Below are 19,312 nucleotides of genomic sequence, written 5' to 3'. Positions count from 1 at the left end.
ACACATTTAAAGATACAATATTTGAGCTCATATTGATATTCCCAATAGAAACTCAGGATTTCAGGGTACTTAACTCTTCTATATGGTATCTGTGTGACCTTCCTTGCTGAGACTCATGGGACTGATACTCCTTAAGTATGCACTTGCTTTTTCCACTTCAACATGAAGTATTGTGGATTCTAGTATATTATGCTGCTGTGATGGTGAGAATAGCACTGGATGTACAGTGTTGACCATTGTACAATAAAATCTGCCCCACTTGTCCTCACCTCATCTCGTCTCACTTCTATGTACTTACTCGCACAAGCACGTTGGGTCAGTGTCACCTTGGGAACCACACGCCCTGACTCCCCCGTTGAACTTAGTTTGCTTTATGCTTGAGATCAGTTTTGTAGGATATGAAATCCTTGGCTCACAATTTCCTTCCTTGAGTATCTGAAATATTTATTTCGTTCTCTTCCATCATGAAAAGCCTAATGAGTCTCTTTTTCTTACGAGTCACGTCCTCTTTTTGCTTCCATGTCCCGAGGTGTGGTTTCCCTGCTACTCTGACTGTGTTAGACCCTGTCATGTGTTGACCACCCGGGGTTGGTGTTTGCAGGAGCTCAGGAGGCTCTGTGTGCGTACTTTCAAATCAAATCCGCTATTTCAGGAGGGGTTCCTGGCACAGCAGCTCAGTGTTCTATGTTTCATGCTTTGGAGTTCTGTTTTGGGGGGACTTTGTTATCTCTTTGTTGAAATCTGATTTGCCCATCCCCTATATTTTCCACATTTTCTTGAATCTCTTGCATCTCTTAAGTTTGTTTTTTAAAAGTTGTTCTCCTGTTGATGTCCCATCTCTAAAGGCATTATTTTCTGTCATTGCTCTTGATTCTCATTTCTGAAATTAATTTTCTTGTCTTTCTAGTTTGCTTGAGCTCTGTCACCTTATTTCTGGTATTTTCTCATGCTGATTTGTCGTCTTCCCATCTTGGATCTCATTTTTTGTGTTTCGAAACAGTTCATTTGGATCTATTCGGTGGGTACATCTTTCTGGCATGTCTTGCTGTCTGTAAGGTGTTTGTTCTGCTCCTTTGTCTTTTTTTCTGAGAATAGTTCTGTGTGGGATCGATACTTTCCAGTTGCTCATTTTTATAAACATTAAGTTCAGGTAGTTTTTCTCACTTCACATAATTCTCTTTTCTGTTGAATTCTGACTAATGTTAAAAGTATGGCAGCTAGCTTCCAGAGCTCTCCCGGCTCTGGCCCTGCCCCACCCGCATCGAGTCCTTCTTCCTGTCTCCGTTGACCCTGTCCTGCTGGTGCTGGCTCTGTCCCCACAGCATGGGTCCCTGCTGGGACGGCTGCTGTGGATCTTAGGCTACCTGGCTCCAGCCCTCAGACCTCCTTGCAGCAGGTCCCTTGCACCCATTCACCACCAGGGGGGACAAGTGTCCTACTCCAGCTGCTGTCCTCAGGCTGGCCCACCACACTTCTCAGTGGACGCCTGTTGGCTCCTTTGGGGCGTCCTTTCATGGTCCCTCTGAAAAGCCATGCTTTTCCCCACAGATAAGCAGACCCTGGTGGGCGGGCCCTGTCCCTCATATCCGCGTGTCGGCTTTGTGGAGTCACCACACCACTTTGCTTTTTAATGTCTTTGTGGGACTGTGCTTGGGGGGCAGCAGATGGCACCTGTGTAAAGTGGGCTATGGAGTCCCCTGTGAAGCCCCTGCCAGAACGGCCTGTCACCCCAGGGTTTTCTCATGCCACTCTGAAATCCATCCCTTCCTGATCCCAGCCCCAGGCGACCACTGATCTACTTTCTGTCACTATAAACCAATTTGTATTTTTCTAAGATTTTATATAAATCGGGTGCTACAACATTAACTCTATGGTGAGAGCTTGTTTCACTCCCTATAATTATTTTGCCATTCGCCCATGCCGTGTCTGTTGGTAGTAACACTCCTTCTTATTGCTAAGGGGTGGCTATTGTGTGGGGACACCACGGTTTGTGTGCCCGTCCTCCTGTTCATGGACATTTGGGCTGATGTAAATAAAGCCGCTGCGAACATTTATGTACTCGTCTGTTTGTGAACATGTGCTTTTATTTCTCTTGAGTGGAATGGCTGGGTCATTTGGCAGGTGTGTACTTGACTCTTAGAAACCCCAGCTAACATCTTTTACCATTTGACTTTCCCCTCAGCAGGGCATTGCCCACCCCTGTCAGTGCTGCCTGTCCCTAGTTCTGTTATAGATGCCTGTGGTTCTGTTTCAGGTCAAGATTTGGGAGGACCCAAAAGTGCTGTTGCTGCTGCCCCTACCCTCCGAAAACCTGATTTTTGTTTTTAAGGGCAGTACGTTTTTATATACCCAGGATTGGAAATGCAGAGATAAAAGATTGTGCCTTCCAAAACCGTCCGGGCTACTAGCAAATTTGCACAAATGCAAGCAATATCCATACAGAACAGAACGGTCATGGGGTTTGAGGTAAGATGAGGCCCAGCCGCTTCTAGTGAGAAGGGCAATAAGAGAGGTGCAGGAAACAAATTCCTTCTTACTAATAGAAAATCTCTTATTGATATCTAAAAAGCAGCCCCTTTTTGGGGGGCACCTGGGGGCCCAGTCGGCTAAACGTCTGATTCTTGGTTTCAGCTCAGGTCATGACCTCAGGGTCGTGGCATCAAACCTCGCATTGGGCTCCACTGAACATGAGTCTGCTGGAGATTCTCTCCTCTCTCAAAAAGATGAGTAAGTAAAAAGCAGCTGTATTGTTACAGCTTTAGAAATCTGTGATTTGTCAGCTCTGTCAACGTGAGGCAATGGTTGAGTGACGACGTGCAGCACAGGGAGTGCTCTGCGTCGTGGATCCGTGAGCTCTTCAGCTGATGCTGCTTGCAAGAGGTGATGTTAATGCTTTGCAAATGGAGGCCGTTGAAGTGCAGTAGTGGCTTCCACACCAGAGCGATGAGGTGACTACGTCACTGGGGCTTGGAAATTGAGAAGATCTCTGCTGTCTCTGCAGACGGGCACATGAAATACGAGCTAAACCAAACCAAAAACCTGTTCTGGCGGGTGGGCAGCCTGCGTGGGGTAAACAGGCCCGGGCGAAGCCACATCTCGTTTCCAGTGATGTTTATCCCCAGTCAGGCAAGCCTGGGCCTTAAAAGGAAGACTGTATCCTCCATGTGTCGATGTCTCCCTAATGTTCATATTCTGGTAGTTCTGGAGCAGGAAGGGGAAGCTGCTCAGTAACCGCCCCCTTTCATGTCAGATGGTGATGGGACTTCCAGAACCCGGTGAAAGCAGGCTGTCAGAGCTCAGCGTCTAGCAGCGGTAGGCTGCTTCCCATTCCGCAGCTCCGGTGCTCAGGCACAGCCTCTAGCCTGTGAACACCACAGGGGCAGGGTCCCACCTGTCGGCGTCCTGTCCCCCATGCATAGGAGGCGTTCAGATGCTTGAGAACCCGGGGCCAATTTGTGTAAACGGCTGTGGTTCTTAATCGTCCGCCAAGGGGCTGGGAGGGAGAGAGAGCGGCATAGGATCACTCCGGTCCTGACACTGACGTGAGTGGTCATTTCATGCAAAGAGCAGCTTTCATCAAGATAGGCCTCAAAATTAGGATTCCTCCCTGGTGCTTCTTAGGGAGCCTCAGTGGACAAATACAAATAGAATCAGTGCAGTAGGAGAGAGGACTGGCAGGTGCCAGCCCTATGCCCACTCTATACAGCTCTGTTCTTTAAACCCAGAGGTGCATGAGAATGAATGAAGGAGTGAATGAATTTGTTTTTAAAGATTTTATTTATTGACAGAGAGAGGGTGCAGAAACACAAGCAAAGGGAGCAGCAGAGGTAGAGGGAGAAGCAGACTCCCTGCGGAGTAGGGAGCCTGACATGGGGCTCGATCCCAGGACCCCAGAATCATGAACTGAGCTGCCCCGGTGCACAAAAATTTAATATAAAGGGTGATAACTCACCAGTGGGGTAAACAGAGTCTTTTCCCCTAGGACTCAGTAATCCATTAACCATAAAAGTAAGTTAAAACCACATAAAAATGGGGCACTGGGTGGCTCAGTCAGTGAAGTGTCTGCCTTTGGCGCAGGTCATGGTCTCAGGGTCCTGGGATCAAGCGCCGCATCGGGCTCTCTGCTCAGTGGGGAGTCTGCTTCTCCCTCTTCCTCTGTCTGCCATTCCCCCTGCTTGTGCTCTCTCTGTCAAATAAAAAAAAAAAATCTAAAAAAACAAATTCCATTTAAAAAAAAGATCACATAAAAATCAAAATATCATGAACTAAAAAGACATTATTATTTATTATTTTAAAGAAAGAACACACGTGCACACACAGTGAGGTGGGGGGGGCAGAAGGAGAAGGAGGGAGAGCATCCCAAGCAGGCCCCACACCCAGTGCAGAACCCAAGCAGGGCTCGATCCCCCAATCCTGAGATCATGGCCTGAGCCTAAATCAAGAGCTGGATGCTTAACCGACTGAGCCCCCAGGTGCCCCTTGAACTAAAAAGACTTTAAAAAGCCATAAGCATAGACAGACTCAGAAAAGGATCTGGAGCTGCTATGACAGGAGGCTGATTTTTCTGATACATAAAGAACTTGTAGGAAGTGAGAAAACTAATAATAGAAGAACGGGCCAGTCATAGATCACTCCGGGACACGTGCCCTCGAGCAAGGGAAAGATGTTCAGCTTCACTCCTGAGAGCGTGCAAATTGTCAGTACACCGAGACATCATTTTTTTGTATCCTCCTCATAATATTGGATTTATTAGCGAAAATCCGTAGGTCAGTGAGGCTGCTGGGAAACCGCGCGCCCCCGTGCTATTGGGGTGAGCGCGAGTGGAGACCACTGCCCTGTCTGCTGAAATGCAGAGGGCACTTACTTACCTTTGCTCCACCCTTTGCCACGTTTTGGAGTTTGCACTGCAGACCGAGGCAAGGTTTGTAGTATCTGAAAAGGAAAGGACACCGGGCGCTCGCCGCAGTGGCCCCGGGCGGCTCACAGTCGGTCCCCTGACCCCTTGAGAAGCAGAGCGAGGGGCCCCTGCAGCGGTTTGTGCAGGAGGGGGGGATACGCCCACTGGTGCGGGAGCACTGAGGGAGGGGGGGCGGGGGCACCCTGCACGTGTAAACCCCGGCCTGTCATCTTGATTTTGAATCACGTCAAAAATGACTATTCCAGAGGCCTGTTTTCAGAGGGAACAGGAGGGAGTGGGCACTCGCCCTTGGGACTCCCGCTGGCAGAGCCCGGGCCGCAGGGCAGGCCTCGCAGGGTTCGTGGGCTCCAGCCTCTGCTCACCCTCGTCCCCCGGCTCACCTGGGCTCCTCAGGCCCCGCGCCCCTTCACTGGGAGGCACGGGACGAGCGCCGTGCACCTAATGTCTTCAACCCGGGGCCAACCTGAGTCCTAGCTGTGACGGGCTGGGGGACACACCCCGGTTCCTGATACCCCCGGGGTGGCTGTGCATGGAGAAGGGCCTCGAGGCAGTGATTCGGGTCAAGTGAGCTCGCTCCTGCCCTGCCCTTGCCTCCGAGAACAGGAAAGGGCACGTGAGGACACGCCCTCCCCAGAAACCCGACCTGCTGCCACATCCATCTAGGACTTCTGGTCCCGGGACTGAGAGATGCTTAAGGGCCCCGTCGCGGCAGTGTGTGGGGAGCCTGAGCCAGGTCCCCAGGGGAGTCCAGTCCCCTCTTTTTTGGGGAGAGAATGAAGTTGTCGTCTGGTCCTCTGCCCCTCGGATGCCGGCCCTCCTCTCCCCTCGCCACGGGCGCAGCTTTCCTTGGCCGTGGGAGGCAGCACGCATGATTCTTCTCACTCTGCTCTGCATGTGGCAGTGAGGCAGCTTTGCTTTGTTAGGTGACAGATCTTCCCAAATGGAATTGTTAAGTTCATAGCATCCACGTCATTTTGCTGAAGCCCCAAAAGAACAAAAATAAAAATTAAGAAATAGAACTGTAGGGGCTCCTGGGTGGCTCTGCCTTTGGCTCAGGTCACGATCTCGGGGTCCTGGGATTGAGCCCCACATGCGGCTCCCTGCTCAGTGGGGAGCCTGCTTCTCCCTCTCCTTCTCTTTCTACCTGTGTGCTCGCTCTCTTCTCCCCAATAAATAAAATCTTAAAAAAAAAAAAAAAGATTGCAGCCTGGGTGGCTCAGCGATTGAGCATCTGCCGCCGGCCCAGGGTGTGATCCTGGGGTCCCGGGATTGAGTCCCATGTTGGGCTCCCCGCAGGGAGCCTGCTTCTCCCTCTGCCTGTGTCTCTGCCTCTCTCTATGTCTCTCATGAATGAATAAATCTTTAAAAAAAAAAAAAAAGATTCTCCCTCTCTCCCCTTTGCCCCCCTGTCTGGCTTCCACACATATTCTCTCTTAAAAAATTCTTGGGGAGTTTCTAAAATATTTACACATGCTAAAAATCTCATCCCTAATGATCTCATCTCTAAAAATCTCCTCTCTGGTCCCCACCTCGTTATTGTTGAATAGTGCTTCTCTTTCCAGTGCTCCCCGGATCTGGAGGCGAGTGTTGAGGGGATGGCAGGACTGGGCGAAGACACACACTGCGCGAGGAGTTCCAGTCGGTCAGGAGGCAGACTGCTCACTCGGAAGCCTCCCGACCCCAGCCAGCCTGCCATCCCTTTGGAGCAGAGCGGATCACCCGGGGTCTCCCTGCCGAGGGTGTTGGTCACTTAGCACGATGAGAGCAGTCCCTGTGGTTTTGGTTTTGTGTTTGTTAGAATGTGATGGGGGAGTCCCGCATGGAGAGTATTGGGTGGCAAGAGAATGAGATGTAAAAAGAGAAACTAGAATTAAGGAATTTAACAGGTCATGGGGCTCCTGTCCCCATAATACCCCAAAGAAGCACATTCTTTATGGCTCTTTAAAAAGGCTCTGAAAAAGGTTCTTGGGTCATTCAATTATGGCTCCTTGGCCACCACGGCGTCACGATCCAGGGTGACCCACATCTTTTCCTAAGGCAGTGTGGCTGACCCACTGTCAGAAGGGCGTCTGTCTGGGCCTCTAGTCACAATGAATTGGTGAGGCTCCACGTAGGACCTGTTCTCGAGCGACATCATGATCCAGCTTGTGGTTGGGGACGTGATGTCTCTCTTCTACTCACTCCCCTTGGTACCTGTCCCGTGAACACACACTGGGACACGAGAGACGAGGGTCTCCTTATCCTTCTCTACAGTGAGGGTAGGAGAACCACTCATCTAGAAAGACGTCGTGAGAGGCCAGTTGTCACATCATCTACTCTCAGGGAAGGCACCTTACTTTGTTCTGTGATTCCCCAGGGAGGAGGGCAGCCCGGGACCAAATGCAAAATGCACACAGTGTGTGGGTGTGGGGGTGCTGGGCGTGTGTCCATACTGCTTTTCAGAAAAGTTGCACAAGTTTGCATTTTGCCACAAGCTAATATGAAGTCTCCCCAAACCTTCACTGGTCACCCTCCTTCCTGTCTGCCAAGGCCTTACCAGACTCCTTGCTCTGACTTACACTTGAAATTTCTGGAGAGGTCAGGCATGGTCTTTTGATACATCTATTGATCACCTGTGTATATGGCTTCCCATCTATTTACTCAAGGCCTTTTAAAGGCACTTAAGGAAACAGAAATAAGGCCCAGTGACTGTAGTCGATGAGACCGTGCTGTATACTTGTCACACGCACGTACGACTAAAAGGTCACCTGCGAGGCCATGGGTGTGTTAATCAGCTTGATCGTGATGACCATTTGATGACATATACACAAATCATCAATTGGCCAAAAGTAGAGCCACGTAAGCATAGGCACCTGGTCTCTGACAAAGAGCAGAGGCATTACGACGGAACAAAGATAGTCTTTAACTATGGATGTTGCCGGAGAACTGCATCCACGTGCAGAAGGACGACTCTGGACCCAGACCGGACACCTTCACAAGAATTAACTCAGAATGGATCGTAGACCTGAATGGAAAACCCAGAACATGAAACTCCTGGAAGAGAAGGTAGCAGAAGGCCTAGGTGCCCTTGGGTGAGGCGGTGCCTTCTTAGCTCCAACGCCACAGGCACGATCTGGGAAGGAACAGACAGAGCGGGATTCTGTTAAAATGAAAAGCTTCGGGGATCCCTGGGTGGCGCAGTGGTTTGGCGCCTGCCTTTGGCCCAGGGCGCGTTCCTGGAGTCCCGGGATTGAGTCCCACGTTGGGCTCCTGGTGCATGGAGCCTGCTTCTCCCTCTATGTCTCTGCCTCTCTCTCTCTCCCTGTGTGACTATCATAAATAAATAAAAAAAATTTTAAAAAAAATGAAAAGCTTCCGTGAAAGACAATGTGGAGACAGTGAGAAGACCCACAAAGCCCAGGGGAAATATTTACGGAAGACACACCTGAGAGAGGGCCGGTATCCAAACTACACAAAAGACTTAACACTCAGGGATAAGAGAACCAACGACCTCCTGAAAGCCAGATCCGTGACCTTAGCCGACCGTCACCGAGGGAGACCGGAGCGGGCCGGTAAGCCCAGGAAAGACGCCCGCCTCCCGCCTCCCGTCGGGCAGGGAAATGCAAGCTCAGATCCCGCCAGGCCCCGCGGCTGCCCGGAGAACTGCCAAAGCCCAGAACGCTCGACGCCAGCTCTGGCGACGATGTGAGCAGCGTGAACACTCCTCGCTGGTGGGGACGCAGAACAGTGTGGCCCCTGCGGAGGACAGGGGGGCCGCTTCTGACAAAGCCCGACGTGCCCCCCACGGTCAGCAGGCGCTCCTGGTGTGCGCCCCGAGGAGCCGAAAACTCCGGGCCACGCAGAACCTGCGCCCGGCCTTGTTCCCAGCTGCCAGCCACCGGCGGAAGCAACCACGGGAACGGTTAAGCGGTGGAACCCCCTGTCCACCGCCGAGCGATGAGCGATGAGCCATCGAGCCACGGAGAGACACGGAGGGGCCGACGTGCGCGCCGCCAAGTGGAAGAGCCAGCCCGAAAAGGCCACCGCACGATCACAGCTGTGTGACCTCGTGGAGACAGCAGAGCCGGCTGGGGGGCTGGGGGGCTGGAGGGAGGGATGAGCCGGTGGGGCTCACAGGGGTTTTAGGGCCGTGACGCCATGGTGATGGCTGCACGTGGTTACCCCCGCCCGCATCCACACCAAAAGCGCATCCTAAGGCGAACTCTGGACTCTGGGTATTGACGATGCCTCAGTTTGCACCCTGTTTCGTCTACACTGGCCAGGCGGGCTTCGGGGGAGGGGGCTCCCGGGGAAATCTCTGTGCTTCCTCCTAACTTTGCTGTGAACCTAAAACTACCCTAAAGCAATCAAGTCTTCGTGAACGTCACACACATTTACATACATGCAGTTTTGTCAGTTGTGCCCCAGGAAAGCTGGGGTGGGGGGGCGGGGAGGGTGCAAACGGACCGTGTTAAGTGAATAACCGAGTGGGAAAAAGGAGAAACGTGCCCATGGCACCTTCAGAATGGCTATTAGGTTTATTCCAAGTTAATCCGCTTTTTAATGCAGTTATCGAGACTGATTACTGTTCGCATATGGAAAAGCCTCTGTCTTTCCTAACATTGATTTTGTAATACGAACTTACGGGGCTCTATTTCTGAAGCTGCTCCCATTCTTTTCCTTGGGCTTTACGATCCTGTCATCTGCTAAGAATAGTCATTTCAGGGGCAGCGGGGTGGCTCGGGTGGTTGAGTGTCTGCTTTGGGCTCAGGTCATGATCTCGGGGTCCCTGGATCCAGCCCCACATCCGCTCCCTGCTCAGCGGGGAGCTGCTTCTCCCTCTCGCTCTGCTGCTCCCCCTGGCCCTGCTCTCTCTCTCTGTCAAGTACGTACATAAATTTTTTTTTTTTTTTTAAAGAACAGTCGTTTCATTTCTTCTGTTCTTACGTCCCTGCGACAGCCCCATGTGTGACGGCCTCCTCTGGCCCTTCCTGACCATCCCCCTGCAGCCTGTGCACTGAGGTGATGGAATGCAGCAGAGCAAAACAGTTTCTTTCTTCTTCTCTTTTTTAAAATCAAAAAAAAAAAAAAAAAGAAGGGATCCCTGGGTGGCGCAGCGGTTTAGCGCCTGCCTTTGGCCCAGGGCGCGATCCTGGAGACCCGGGATCGAATCCCACGTCGGGCTCCGGTGCATGGAGCCTGCTTCTCCCTCTGCCTGTGTCTCTGCCTCTCTCTCTCTCTCTCTCTCTGTGACTATCATAAATAAACATTTAAAAAAATAAATAAATAAAATTTTTATTTATTTATGAGAGAAAGAGAAGCTCCATGCCGCGCTTCTGCGGTGCCCTCCGTCGCCTCCCCCTGCCTCCCCGCAGGTGTCAGCCTCCCCTCTGCTCCCCAAATGCTCTTGCTCTTGGACCTAACTACTTCCTTCCTACGTGGAGGAGCTGGCTGGTGTTCGTTCCGGTCGGGGGTCCGTGAAAACCTTCACGAGACAGGAAGGGTGTGCATGAGAACACTCTGGAAGCCCCGAGTTATTTTTCTGATTTTTCTCAACTAACATACCGTGTCTAATACAAACAGGTACGCATCGCACATGCAGGTCAGGGAAGGGGAGCGCAGGTGGGCCTCCTGGGGTTCTGTCCCCCGCGCATCTTGTGCTGGGCCTGGGCAGGGGTGCAGGGGCTGAGTGAGGAGGGAAACCAGGCCGGCGGGGCTGGGTGGGTGGGGGGATGCCCGGCGACCCCTTCTGTCCCCCAGACGGACGGACGGTTGGACAGACTACAGGGCCTCGGCCCCCGCGGTGCTCCAGGGGTGGCCTCACAGTCCCTGCTCCGGCTCGCAGGACACCGACCCTGCCGGGACCCCACCGTCGCCCCCACCCTGACGGCCCAGCGTCCCCACTCAGCATCCACCTGTGCAGTGTCCTCCGCGGCCGCGGACACCCCGGCCCGCCCGCCTCCTCAGATCCGCTCCAGAACCTGTCCTGTCTCGCCCCAGCCTCTGCTCCGGGGGCCACGGGAGCCCCGCTTGTCGTCCTGCCTCCCTAGGGGCTCCCCCGGGGTAGAGAGGCCCGCACCCCGCCCCGCACCTGGCCTTCTCTCCTGGGGCAGCCCCTGCAGGTGCACGCAGCCCCTCCTCCACTGTGCTGGGGGTGGGGGCTGCCCTGCGGCTGGGCCCTCCCTCCCTCAGCTCCGTGCAGGCCACGGCTCTGCTCCCTGCCCCTCCTCCCGCCTCCTTGACTCTGCCACACGCACACGTCTGCACACACTCACGCGGTCACCCTTACTCCCCTCTCCCCGCGTCATGCTCCCACTTCCCCTGGCCTTCCAGGTAGGGCTTTTCGGTTGGTCTCCCCCACTAGGATTTAGGCTCTGTGGAGGCAGGGATTTCCTTTGCCTGCGGGCTCCCTGCGGCTGCGTGCCCGGGGCCTGGAATAAGTCCTGGTGCAGGAAATGTTTGCGGAATGGACTGGTACACGGAGCGCCAGGGTCTGAGCAAAGCAGAAAAGCAGGTTCAGCTCTTAGCGGGAAGTGGGGGCAGAGCAGGGAGGTTGAGGACTGAGGGAGTGGGGGGGCGGGCGTAGGGGGTGCTGGGCCCCCTCGGTGAGACCTGTGCCCCCGGGGGACCCCGCTGTCTGACAGGGCTCAACTGTGCTCCCCCATCCTCCCCGCCCACACCTGGCCTGTGAGAATCTTACCACGCGGGTCAAAGTTCATTTTCCATCAGAGTGGGATTGGCTTTCTGAAAAGCTACCCTCACGGTCCGGCCCTCGGCGTCTAGTATTTTTACATTCTTGTGGGTTTTATCACTAAGAAGATCGGGTCCTGAGGCTCACGGTGGAGCCCGGTGCGCTCGGCCCTCTTCCCCGCCCGCCAGCGCCGTGCGTGTCAGCATCCAAAGCAAACAGACACCAGCCTTGAGCATTCCCTGAGCAAACAACCCCAGCTTGGTCATGCAAACAGATTAACTCTGCAAGACTAGCTTGACCTCGGTCACCTCTCCCATGTGCCCCCGGAAATCGTGAGCCAAACTCACAGTGTTTCCCAAAAGTTGGTAGGAGGTACCCACTAACCAATTCTCTGGCATTTAAGACAATTCTAATGTGGTAACCACTTACTGGGAGCGGGGACCTCGCCCCTCCTCAGCACCCGAGCCCCCCCCTTGTTTTCGTTTAAGGGCTCCTGGTCTGCAATCCGTCTTTTTGGTGTATGTCCCGCAAACTTCTAGTAACTACTGCTTCAGAGATTGACCGCGCCTTTGACAGTGTTGCCCAAGGAACGTTGGTTGGGGTCGTTTTGGAATCGGGGCGATGCCCCACCCGGCCACGGGTAAGGGTTTGTTACCCAGAAACAGTTTCTTAGCACTTTCCAGAACAGACGCAGCATTGGAGATTTCCTCAAAGGTGTTTTTTGTTGTGGGTTTTTCTTCTTTTCTTCTGAGGAGAGGAGGAGAGGAGAGGAGAGGGAGGGAGAGAGAGGAGAGGGAAGAGAGAGACGAGAAGAGGTCAGAAGGAGGACGAACAAGAACGACTCTCTCCTCTCTCTTCATAGATATAGCTCGAGAGCTCTCTGCGGGGCTTTCGTTTTCTCGATCTCTCCTTCTTTCTTCCTTCCTTCCTTCCTTCCTTCCTTCCTTCCTTCCTTCCTTCCTTCCTTCCTTCCTTCCTTCTTTTCTCTTTCTTCCCACGTGTGCGTGCACTAGTGGCAGGAGGGGTGGCAGAGGGAGAGGGAATCCCAAGCAGGCGCCATGCCCAGCGTGGAGCCCGACGTGGGGCTCGATCCCACAACCCTGAGATCATGACCTGAGCCAAAACCAAGAGTCTGATGCTTAACCGTCTGAGCCACCCTGGCGCCCCCATTCCCTCAAAGTTTTTGACCTCAAAACGGTTTTTGCCAATCATTTCTCTCAATGTATGTGCCATGGGGCACGGTTGGGGAAGAGTTTTATTGGCGCCAGCGTTCGGGGGACAGAACGATCCCAGAAACGATGACGAGTGGAGGATGAGCCCGGTGCCCGCCGCTGTAATAAACACGCAGTTTTATTTTCCTCCTGGAGGCGCCGGTGTGGGACGGGGAAGGCCGTGAATAAGCCTGCCTTCGCCCCCGGGGAGGGAGGGCGCCGCGCCTCTGAATGTCTCCTGTCTTATTTCAAAGATGTATTAAGACCCAGAGAAATGCTCTTAGCGATTCTGCTGCCGGTGGCCTTGGGGCGGCTCCGAGCGCCCGCTCTCCCCACTCCCGTCTCCAGGTAAGAAAAGTCCAAGTACAGATGGCTGGTTTCTTAATTCCAAATACCACAGCTTTCTCTAAATATCATTGGGATTAATCAGATGTCCTTACAGAAAGAATAGTTCCATGATGTCCACCTGTCTCTGTCCCCCAGGGTCGCTGCAGCAGAGGCTCTGTCCGTGAGCCCGCCGGGTTTTCTGGACTCGTAGGACGGGGGACAGTCCCACCAGTTTTCAGTCACAGGTCTGTATAGACAGGCCCTTGTGTTTCATGGCAAACCTTATTTTCAGCTCTTTATTCCAGAATGCCCTGGAACAGCCGTTGTACCCAGGTGCCCCCGTGCCGGTTCCGGCCATCGGCCCGTCTGCCGTTATTTATGACGCCCAACCTCCCTTAGCATTCACTCTACTTTCCACAAAGCCCTCCAGGCTTTCCATTTATTATTATTTTTAATATTTTTAAATTTATTTATTCATGAGAGAAAGAGAGAGAGAGGCAGAGACACAGGCAGAGGGAGAAGCAGGCTCCATGCACTGGGAGCCCGACGTGGGATTCGATCCCAGGTCTCCAGGGTCATGCCCCCAGCCGAAGGCAGTGCCAGACCGTTGCACCGTGTGGGCTGCCCCAGGCTTTCCATTTAGAAGAGTTACTTTCCTGAGTGGGGGCCCTGACAGGAAAGGAGCTGAGACATGGAGGAGCCGGGAGGCAGGGGCCCCGGGACCCAGGGGCAGCACCCAGCCCAGAGCAGCTCCCTGCGGGAGGGCCTTGGCAGTCTGGTGATGGTGAACCCCACCGGGCTGTCTGCCCAGCACCCCTGTTGGACCCCGCCCTCTCCCTGCACCCGTCCCAGGGCTTGGCCTGCCCCCAGGGCCACCCACAAGGCTGCCCAGCCCGACCTCGGGCCCTGCAGAGACCCACGGGGAGGGCATGGGGTTCTAAGTGAGCCATCTGGAATCTTCCATGACACTGGATCTCCGGGCACCACACCAAAGAGCTCCTATTTCTTGAATTCCAAGCAGGTGTGGTTTGAGAGCCGCTGGGGTGTTCTGTGCACCTGCAGGAAGCTCCCCCCGGGGGGAGGGAAGGGAATCCGGCCAGGCCACAGAGGGGAGGGCGGGCAGGGAAGGAGGGAGCTGCTCCCTGCCTCTGAGCCCCGAGTCCTGTCTGGCCGGCTGGGCCGCCTCCCCCTCCTGAGCCAACTCGGCTTTGCTTTGTTTTGTTTGCCTGGCGAGCTGGACTCCGGTCACCGGCTGCCCAAATCCGGAGCCGCAAAGATGAGAGCTGCGTCCTTACAGGCACGAGGGCGTGCGCGGTGCCAGCAGCTCTGCGATGACACCAGGATGTCGCGGTGAGGGGGCAAAGGCCGCCGAGGGCAGCGCTGATGCGTGACTCACGGTGGCCCAGAGCTGCCCCGGTCCCTGCTCTGCCCGCGTGTGCAGCAAAGCGAGACAGAACAGAAACGAAGCCCGGTGTCTCTCCAGAATGTCCTTGGCGAAACCGTAAAAACTGATTCTGCTAAATCCTGACCTTGGAGTTGACATGTTGATGTTCTCGTGACAAAATGGGAAAAACACAGAAAGCAAGTGCACTTTAAAGCAAAGGGTGGGACGCCCAGGGGCTCAGCGGTGGAGCGCCTGCCTTCGGCCCAGGGCATGACCCCGGGGTCCCGGGGTCCCGGATCGAGTCCCAAGTCGGGCTCCCCGCAGGGAGCCTGCTTGTCCCTCTGCCTGTGTCTCTGCTTCTCTCTCCATGTCTTTCACGAATAAATAAATAACATCTTAAAAAAAGAAATAGAAATAATTCAAACATTTAACAAATAATACTAAAATAAAGCGAAGGGTGACGGTTCCTAGGGCAGAGACCCGTAGGATGGCCTTGCCAGCCCAGCCTGTCCCAGCAAAGCAGGTTTGGCAGACGCGTCCCCAAGAATGAACTAAGCCTGCGAGGTCTGGCCGGACTCAGCACGCGGGGCTGGAGGGGCGCCGGGACGCCAGGCAAGCAGCCCCGACTGAGGACGGGGTCCCGCTGCCTACAGCCTGCGGAACCCTCCCCGCCAGGGGGCAGGTTTGTGATCGTGTCCAGGGCTCACCTGGACCTCCGCCAGTGCCAAGCTTGATTAAAGGTGATTTTAATCGCCTCCGGAGAGCTCGCTTCACTGCCTTTTAACCTGATTCCAACGAAACACTGACTTTCACTCCCTGTGCTTGTACCCAAACCTCGGACTCGAGTAAACATATAAAGGTGGACAGGTGCCACGGTTGTGACCATCTGCAGGCTCTGCTCAGCACTGGGACAGCGAGTCCACACGCAGACCTCCTACCGTGGTAGGCGGCCCTTAGAGATTTCCACCCCGGGTGTATGAGCAGACCCTTGGGTGCAGGTGGAACCTGCATGGGTGGGTTTACCCAGGGTGGGTAAACCACTGATGGAGGTAAAAGCATTTTGCAGATGGAACGAAGGCCCCAGACCGCTGGTCTCTGAGCTGATCATTAAAACGGAGATTATCTCTGGTGAGCCTGAACTAATCAGGCGAGATCTCCTCGGACAAAGAGACTCCGGGGGGTAAAGCCTTTCCTGCCGGCTTAGAGAAATGAGCTTCTCTGGTACAGGCGGAGGGCCTAGGGCATCCCCTGGACACGGAAGGACCCAGAGCAGCTCCTGGTTGACAGCCAGGGGGAAAACAGGCCATGCCAACCGCCTGCTCCAGGAAGGCCGCAGCCCCAGTGACCCTGTGTGCACCCCCGTGGGACGCTGAGGCATGCAGGGCTGAGAGCCTCTGCCACACTTCTAAGACTATATCCCTTTGTGCAAATAATACAGAACATCGGGAGACAGTTCTCCAAGGGCATGTGACATTTCCGGGCACCCGCAGATGACATCCTAAGTAAACTTTTGGGGATATCTGCTAAGGGAATGGCCTTTGCAAGACAGGTGTAGGGTTCCCCTGAAGCAAGGGCAGGTGTGCTCCCCACCCAGGATAATCAAGGCCTTGGTTCTCAGCCTCTAATGCCACCCGTGGAGCACGGGGAGATGGGGGGCGGCGGCAGGGGCGAAGCTGCTGCCAGTGGCTCAGGCTGGCAGTGCACAGTGGCCTGGACTCTGACCCAGGAGCCTCAGCGGCAGCGAGCTGACGGCAGGCTCCCTCTGTGGCTTGTCAGTGGGGTGAAAGCCCGGACCCGTCGGAGCTGTCCCCACAGGCCAGGGGTGGCCGCAGGAAATGTTAATGTCACTAAGGGGGTACAGTGGGGCCAGCACCGTCCAGCCTGATGCCTGTGAGCTAAGAATGGGTTTCACACTTGAAAATGGTCGTTGCCCAAGGACCCACTCCCTGTTCTCAGTTTTGCCTCTGGGCCTGCAGAGCCTGAAGGATCCTCCCCTGGGCCTTTGCAGAGGAAGTCGGCTGCCCCATCAGGGGCGTCACGTCTCAGCGTCCCCAGGCCCCCGGCCCGGCTCTGGCTCTTGCTGCACTGCTTGCTGGATGGTGGTCCCTGGGCCGGGTCACCGGCTTTCCTGGGTGGGTCCCTGGGCTGGGTCACCAGCTCTCCTGGGTTGATCCCTGGGCCGGGAGCACCGGCTCTCCTGGGTGGGTTCCTGGGCTGGGTCACTGGCTCTCCTGGGCTGATCCCTGGGCCGGGAGCACCGGCTCTCCTGGGTGGGGCCCTGGGCCGGGAGCACTGGCTCTCCTGGGCTGATCCCTCGGCTGGGAGCACCGGCTCTCCTGGGAGGGTCCCTGGGCCGGGAGCACCAGCTGGGCCTGGGTGGGTGCGGGTGCACAGCAGCTCTGTGGCGAGGGGCCGTCTGATTTCAGAACGTCTAACGGATTCTCCCCAAGCTGCCTACTGCCGCATGATAAATTCTGGTCACAAAACATCTTTTTTGGCTGCTGCTGGCGATTCTTCTGGAAGAAGTAGTTCAGTTTCAAAAGACGTCCCTTCAAGGAGGAATCCCAAGGCCTTGGCCACAGGAATACAATGAGTGCCGCTCTGATCCCCTCCGGCCTGCCTGGACTGCTCCTGGCGACAGTCCTTCAGGGCGTCCCGATCATTCTTCTTTTCCAAAGTAGGATTTTTTTTTTTTTAACAACATAAAACAGCCCCCTCTCTGCTTAAGACGGAAGCCCCCCGAAATGGTGATGCGGGATTGCGTGTGCTGACCAAGATCAGCCTTGTGCACCCCCGTCCCCATGGTGCTGTCACCCCAACGTCAGCGGACTGGGGCTGGCTCCCCAGCTCACATTGCAGCCTTGCTCCTTCCATTGCGAGTTGCTCGAGCCGCGTGTGCCCCAGTTGTCTGGTCTTTACAATGTGGGTGGTAAGTCGTGCCCGCGTTGCTCACGAGGCTGGATGAGACTGCGCGTGGCGCCTCTGTGAGATTTCCCCGCACACAGCGCTGTCACTTCCAGGCTGTCACCCGATCTGGTTTGGGTGAGGGCAGTGGCAGTAAGGCTGTGAACTCTGCGAGGGGCTTCTCTTTACATCCTTCCACGTTCATTCAGCAGATTCTCCTTTACTGTCTTCACTGACGTACCGGGCGGGCCCCCAGCCCGGGTAGACTAATGAGACTCAGCCTGACCCTGACACGCAAGTGGTCAGCGGCAGCGCAAACCCACTCACTCGGCAAGTACCACGCACCTGGGGCTGAAGGTCGTCAGGGGGAGGCTGATGGTAGCCAAATAGATCACCGCACACCAGCTCCAGGAGGGTGACAGGGAGGCCTCCCTGGCCACGCAGAGGGCCAGGGAAGGCCTCTCTAGGGAAGGACACGTAGGGTGCAAGGAGGGAAAGCTGCATGGGCAAAGGCCTGGTGGCAAGGACGTGAGATTGAGATGTGGAGAGGCCTGAGTGTGTGGTGGGCAGAGGACCGGCGGGAGGGAGGTGGCTGGAGAGGTGGTCAGAGCCAGGGCAGCCGGGAGAGGAGGGTTAAACACACAAGTGACACGATCCTGTTGGTATTTTTATTTAGTTTCTATTATTTTTTATTTTTTAAGTAGGCGCCAAGCCCAGTGTAGAGCCCAAGGCGGGGCTTGAACTCAGCACCCTGAGATTACAACCTGAGCCAAGACCAAGTTGGATGCACAACTGACTGAGCAACCCCCACCCCCCCGCCCCATTTGTATTTTTAAACACAGGCTCTGCGCAGAATGGCCTGCAGTGGTGCCAACGTGGAAGCAGGGGGCCGACTTCACTAAACGATTTTATCAATCAGGAAAAGAGGGCCGAGGAGCTGGGGCGAAGTGCGTGGGTTTGTGGTGGTGTGAGGACCTGCTGCTAGATCTGGCCGGGTGCTGAGGGTGAGGGAGAGGGAACGCGAGCCCCTAGACACTGGGATTCAGGCACCGGGTGGTTGGTGGGGCTGCGGACTGGGGTGGCAAAGGCTGGGGAGAGGCACATCTGGACGTGTCTCTGCTGAGTTGGGTTCCAGACCCTCACTCACCACGTGTGCCCGAGTCAGGTCTCAAAAGAGGTCCAGGCTAGAGGAGGATGTGGAAGCCACTACGTGTGCTGGACGCCGCGAGGTCACCTGGCGTGTGCGTGCACAGAGGACCGGCCTGCAGGGCCCTGCGGCCAGGCGGGGGGCGGGGCGGGAGGGCGCAGGAGGGAAGGGAGGAGAGCCCTTCCGGGAAGGCGCGGGCGGCTGAGGGCAGCGCGGCGCGGCGGGGCGGGGCGGGGCGGGGCGGCGGGGCGGGGGGCACGGGGTGGGGTGACGTCGGAGAGCGGTGCGCAGGGGCGGGGGAGCACCGGCATCGCCGTCGGAGACGTCCTGGGGCGGGGGAGGATGCGCAGCCCGTGGGGGGCGTCCTGGGCCCGCAGCGCGGGCGGGCGGCGGGGGCCTGCGGCTCGGGGCCAGCGGGAGGGACGCCCTGGCCTCACCCGCCCCGACACACGGGCCCTTCCTCGTCTAAACTGATGATCGATTCACGGGCTGGGAAGGGGAAGCCGGAACATGGGGAGGGGAGCCCGGTGGACCTGCGCAGGCCGGGGCACGGCGGGGCGCGGGCCCCCCCGAGCGACCCCTGGGCCCGGGCTGACCACGGCCTTCAGGCCCCGCTGCGCCCCACGTCGCTTGCGGTCCGAGGGTCCGGGGGTCCGGGGGTCCGGGGGTGCCATTAGGCTACCGCTCCGCACAGTGCAGCTAAGGGCAGGGCTGCTCGCTCCGCCTGGTTGTTCTGGTCAGCAGGACCGCC

At 55.8% G+C, this 19,312-nt stretch overlaps 2 long non-coding RNA genes across 4 annotated transcripts; one reads left to right on the top strand and one right to left on the bottom strand.

Moving 5' to 3' along the window:
* Nucleotides 1-3,125: 3,125 nt before the first annotated feature.
* LOC102156722 lies at nucleotides 3,126-12,093 on the bottom strand. 2 transcript variants are annotated; one of them, XR_005371969.1, is made up of 5 exons: nucleotides 11,598-12,093; nucleotides 6,448-6,689; nucleotides 5,562-5,895; nucleotides 4,869-4,932; nucleotides 3,126-3,493 (listed from the first exon to the last, which is right to left on the bottom strand). It is a non-coding gene; the product is annotated as an uncharacterized LOC102156722 (long non-coding RNA). The 2 variants fall into 2 exon arrangements; XR_005371968.1 differs by lacking the exon at nucleotides 3,126-3,493 and adding an exon at nucleotides 3,835-4,186.
* LOC102156680 lies at nucleotides 10,217-14,860 on the top strand. 2 transcript variants are annotated; one of them, XR_005371967.1, is made up of 5 exons: nucleotides 10,217-10,480; nucleotides 12,077-12,228; nucleotides 13,054-13,147; nucleotides 13,283-13,371; nucleotides 14,424-14,860. It is a non-coding gene; the product is annotated as an uncharacterized LOC102156680 (long non-coding RNA). The 2 variants fall into 2 exon arrangements; XR_005371966.1 differs by lacking the exon at nucleotides 10,217-10,480 and adding an exon at nucleotides 10,788-11,230.
* Nucleotides 14,861-19,312: the final 4,452 nt, after the last annotated feature.

The sequence above is a fragment of the Canis lupus genome, chromosome 17, assembly GCF_011100685.1.
Source record: "Canis lupus familiaris isolate Mischka breed German Shepherd chromosome 17, alternate assembly UU_Cfam_GSD_1.0, whole genome shotgun sequence".
In the NCBI taxonomy this organism is placed as follows: Eukaryota; Metazoa; Chordata; class Mammalia; order Carnivora; family Canidae; genus Canis; species Canis lupus.
This window is presented reverse-complemented; position numbering and strand designations above follow the sequence as displayed.